This window comes from Marmota marmota, unplaced genomic scaffold, assembly GCF_001458135.2.
Source record: "Marmota marmota marmota unplaced genomic scaffold, marMar, whole genome shotgun sequence".
In the NCBI taxonomy this organism is placed as follows: domain Eukaryota; kingdom Metazoa; phylum Chordata; class Mammalia; order Rodentia; family Sciuridae; genus Marmota; species Marmota marmota.
Window position 1 is genome coordinate 11,778,179 of NW_026000261.1, and position 5,927 is coordinate 11,784,105.

Consider the following 5,927-nt stretch of genomic DNA (forward strand, 5'->3'; position numbering starts at 1 on the left):
TATATATATATATATATATATATATATATATATATATATATATTGGAGATTATTGCTATATGTGATATGGTGTGGTAAAAATTTTCTGTAGGCTCTCTCTTTACCTCACTAATTATTTCTTTTTCTGAGAAGAAGCTTTTCAGTTTGAATCCATTTCATTTATTGATTCTTGTTTCATTTATCGCACTATATGAGTCCCATTAATGAAGTCAGGGCCTAATTCAACAAGATCAAGGTTTGGGCCTATTTTTTCTTCTATTAGTCACAAGGTGTCTGGTCTAATTCCCTTCGTCATTGATCCACTTTGAGTTGAGTTTTGTGCATGGTGAGAGACAGGGGCTTAATTTCATTGTGCTGCATATGGATTTCTAGTATTCTCAGCAGCATGTATTGCAGAGTCTATATTTTCTCCAATGTTTTTGGCATCTTTGTCTATAAGAGATAACTGTGTTTATGTGGGTTTGTATCTATGTCTTCTATTCTCTACCATTGGTCAATAAGTCTATTTTGATACCAATACCATGCTGTTTTTGTTAGTATTGGTCTGTAGTATAATTTAAGGTCTGCTATTGCTTCACTCTTCTTTTTAAGAATTGCTTTGGTTATTCTGGTTCCCTTATTTTTCCAAATGAATTTCATGATTGCTTTTTCTATTTCTATGAGGAATTTCATTGTGATTTTGATTGGAATTGCATTAAATCTCTATAGGGCTTTTGGTAGTATGATCTTTTCACAATATTAATTCTGCCTATCCAAGAACAAGGGATATCTTTCCATCTTCTAAGGCCTTTTTAATTTCTTTCTTTAACATTCTGTAGTTTACATTGTAGAGGACTTTCACCACTTTTGTTATGTTGATTCCCAAGTATTTTGTTTTTTTGAGCCTACTGTGAATGGGGTAGTTTTCCTAGATTCTCTTTCAGAGAATTCATCACAGATTTATAAAAATATATTCACGATGATCACATGATTCTTTACATTTATTCATGTGATGAATTGCATTTATTTGTTTCCATATGTTGCACCCCTGGGATGAACCCAACTTGATCATGGTGCATCATTTTTTTAAAATATGTTTTTATAATTGATTTGCAAAAATTTTATTGAGAACATTTGCATCTCTGTTCATTAGAGATATTGGTCTGAAGTTTTCTTTGATTTGTCTTTGACTGGTTTTGAAATCAGGGTGATAATGGCCTCATAGAATGAGTTTGGAAGTGTTCACTCTTTTACTATTTCGTGAAATATTTTGAGGGGTATTGGTATTAGTTATTTGAACATCTTGTGCAACTTAGCTGTAAATCTGTCTGGTATTGGGCTTTTTTGTTTGGTAAGCTTTTGATGTTGTCTTCTGTTTTATTGCTTTAAATTCATCTGTTCAATTTGTGTATGCTGACTTGTGTATTCTGTTTGGGTAAATCATATGACTCTAGAAATTTGTCAATGTAATTGATATTTTATGTTTTACTGCAAAAAAAGCATTCAACTAAATATACTTTTTTTCCATTCTTTCACTTTCAGTCTATGGCTGTCTCTTCCTATGAGATGAGTCTCTCAAAGGCAATATATTGTTGGGTCCTTTTTTTTTTAAATCCAACTTCCCAGGCTGTGTTTTTTGATTGATGATTTTAGGCTATTAACATTCAGGGTTATTAAGACATGATTTGTGTTCCCGATCATTTTGGTTTATTTTTGCTTTTTAACTTAGCTTCACTTTTGATTAGTTTTCCTTTAGTGTAATACTTCCCTTTGCTTATTTTTATTGTTGTTTTCATTTCCTCCTCAGGGAATATTTTGTCAAGGATTTTCTGTAGTGCATATTTCTAATTTCAATTTTTTTAACTTTTTTTTAACTTTTTTTTTCCCTCTGGTTGCACACAAAGTAAAATCACATTATTTATGTATTTTTTGTTTATCATGGAATGTTTTTATTTTGACATTAAAGCTAAAGCAAAATTTTGCTGTATACAAGATTCTTAGTTGACATTCATTTTTTTAGAGCTTGGTATATGTTACTTCAGGCTCTTCTAGCTTTGAGTGTCTGGGCTGAGAAATGTGCAGAGTTCCTAAATGGTTTCCTCTCTATGTAATCTGATTTCTTTCTCTTGTGGTTTCTTTAAAAACTCTCTTCTTATTCTGTATGCTAGACATTTTCATTATAATGTGCCTTTGTATGTAGATCTTTTGTGATTTTTTACATTTGGTATCCTGTAAGCCTCTCGTATTTGATTTTACAGTTGATTATTCTGGTTTCAAAAGCTTTCTGATATTATTTCATTGAATAGATTGTTCATTTTTTGATTTGTAACTATGCATTTATCTTATCCCAGTAATTCTTAAATTTGGTCTTTTCATGTTATCCTATAATTCTTGTATATTCTGCTCATGATTTCTTACCATCATCACTGTGCACTCAACTTTATTTTCAAAATAATATATTTTATCTCCATTTTCTGAGGTTCTGTCTTCCAAGTGATCAAATCTGTTGGTGATGCTTCCTATTGAGTTTTTAATTTGATTTATTGCTTCTTTTCTGTTTAGTTGTTTGTTTGTTTGTTTCAGAATCTCTATCTCTTTATTGAAATAATATTTTTTTCTTGTATTTTCTTACGTGTTGCTCTTTATCGAATTGATCTTTTGCTGCCTGTGTTTGCTCTCTTTTATCATCCGTTAGTTCAAAGACCATTTTAATTATGTGCATCCTGAACTCCTTATCTGACATTTCTTCTACTGTGCTGACCATGGATTCTAATAATGTAGTATTTTTGTTTGTTAGATTCTAATAATCTAGTATCTTTGTTTGTCTGGGGCATTTTCTTCTCTTGTTTTTTTCATGTTGTTCATGTGTCTTCCCTTCAAGCACTATGAATCTAAGATGTTACAGTGTTTACCCTACATGCTTATAGTGTCTCTTCAAGATTCCAATGTCTCTCTTTAAGGGGGGATATCAATATTAACAGATTCCAATACAAACAATATACATCCTTAAACCAAATTTGTCCTATTAACACATTTACTGTATTGTCACAATATACAGAAATAGTGAGTTCAAATATTATCTACAATATAAATAATAGGTGTTTAAAGAGTATACAGTTTCTGATGGTGAACAAAGAAAGAAACATTGGTGGGGTGCAGGATGAGATGTTAAGGAGGTAGGAGGTGAGGATATAGAGTTGTTAGATCTTAGGAAGCATGAAAGAAGAATCAAAAGATGTTGGCTTGTAGCAGAGAGAAAGAGATTTTGGGTAGACAATTAAGTGGCAAGACAATAGCAAGAGTATAAAAAGCATACAAATTAAGAAAACATGTAAAAATATAAGATGAAAGATTATACAACAAGAACTAGAGTTGTTACTCAGTGGTAGAGAGATTTCGTAGCATGTGTGAGGCACTGGGTTTGATTCTCAGCACCACATATAAAAAAATAAATTGAATAAAATTCCATTGTCAACGTAAAAAATATTTAAAAAGTAAGAATATACAACACAAGTGTAATATGCCTTTCAGACAACCCAGTCCTCAGTAGCCTAATGCATAAAAAAAATCTCAAAGAAAAAATTTAAAAAAATTCTGTTGGAGTTTAGTATCTTTCTTGCTAAACTTCTCTTCAAGTAGTTTGGGTTGTCTGTAGTTTGCTGGTATCTCCACCCTCAGGATGGTGTGGGTTATTAGGGTTAGAGGGTTGTTCTTGAAGGTGGAACTGCTGGAGGTGGAGCATAGCACTTTCCCGTCCCCATTGGAAGACTGCACCCCAAGGATTTCCTTTTGGGTTTGCTTGTATGATGTGGGTGGCCAGTCTTATATCCTTATATTGCCTGTAGACCTCAAAATTCCTAATCTCTAATTTAGTCTCTTAACTGTATCTCACTTACCCTCCTCCTTTCTACCTCCCAGTCAGGAACATATTTCTCCAAAGATCTTCTGGGGTGTGCTCTGGGGTATGCACACCAGTCACAGAGAGCTGTTTTGTATTGTGCAGATCAAGACCAGCTTTTGAAATCTAGGGACCAGCCACATAGCTGCAAGCACTGTGCCAGGGTAGTGGCTGATAGGAAAAGGGGAGAGTTGGGTGACTATAGTACCTTGATATTTCTTCTGGACCCCAGCTGGCATCCGAATCTGGGAGTTACCACAACTAAAGATGATGATTTTGGTAGCAAGCATAACCCAAAGAGGCAACAAGGGTGTTCCAAGATGGAGGTTGTAGCTTTCAGAGATAGGGTGTTGGGGTGGGCTGGGTCATGGTTTTGGGCTGCATGTTCAGAGATGCAGCTCTGTGACATGCAGTATTGTGGTAGGCTGCTGTCTCCAGACTCTGTCTGGTGTCTCCATGTGCAGACAACTATGGCAGTAGTTGCAGTGTCCCAAGATGGAGGTGACATGGGGAGCCCCACACTGGCAGATGGGGTTCCACAGGGGAGCAGTGGCTGGGGTTCCTTCAATAACTCACAGAGAAACAGTATTCCCAGTGCATGAATCCCCGGTCACAGAGTAACAAAAAATCAGCTTCCCATCATATTGGATCCCCTAAAAAAAATTCTTACTACATACATATTTTCATGCTTCTAATAAAATAATAACCCATCCATTTTAGCCCTTTAATTGCTATAACAAAATACCTGAGACTGGGTAATTCATTCATATATATATATATATATATATATATATATATATATATATATATAGATAGATATATATTATTTCTTATACTTCCAGAGACTGGGAAATCCAATATCATGGTGCTGACATGGTGAAGACCTTCTTGATGCATCATCATAAGGAGGAAGGGGTGACATGACCAAAAAGAGAGGTATGCTATGTCTGGAGAAGAGCAGAAGAGAATAAACATACTAATTCAAGCTCTTTTATAAGGATACACGTTCCTTCCATGAGAAACTTGGGATCCACCCCCATAACTTAATGACCTCCTAAAGACCCATCTCTGAATACTATCGCACCCACTGGTGACTAAATTTGGGGAAAACAATTTTGGGAGCTATTCAGATTATAGTATTTCCTCACTTCTTACAAAAAGTACATCATTATGGTGATTTCAAGTGTAATTATTGTAGTAGTTTGCTTGTAACTTGATTAGACATTTCCAAATTTATAATTCTACAGGAAAAATTGGGATTTTTCAATACACGCAAGTGTTAATTAAAGTTAATTTTTACTTTTATAATCATATAGATCAGCTAAATCTATCCAGGTTAAATATTCCATTTGTGACATGCTCACCTACCCAAACCCAAAGAATGGATGTGGAAACACCAGATAAGAAAAAAGATATATATCAAGTATTTAATGATCTTCTTGCAAGATCAGGTGCCTGATGGTCAGGAAACCCCAGAATAGTTATAATCATCATTTTGTACCCTGAGTACCTTGTGGTACACAGTCTTCCAGAATGTTGTCTAGGTCATACTGTCTCACACTGGCTTACTTAAAGAAATATATTTTTAATTGTTTCCACCTCCCTTTTTTCTCTTGTGTCAGGAAAGTCTTGGGGTGAATGCATTTTGATGAATAAGGAGATCTTACTTCTTTACCTGAGTTACTATTTTTTAACAGGGAGATTGATATCTGTTTTGGTTATGCCAACCCCTTTCCCCCCTCCTGTTTGTCAAGGGGATATTTAGGTGCATAGACTTTTTGGATCTGCCACATCCATAGGCTGTGGTGCAATTGTATGAATTAACTGCTTGTAATTTTCCATTCTGATCTATTTTCCCTCTGACTGCCTTTCTTATATCCTAATTTTACATTTTAGGTGAAATACTGTATTCTGAAAAAAGGAACACCAGACTTTCTACTTCTCACACATAATATTTCTACACACCTTGTGACAACATTGATCTTTGACAAAGATATTTTTAAATGTAAAATAATATTGGGGCTGGGGTTTTGGCTCAGCAGGAGAGTGC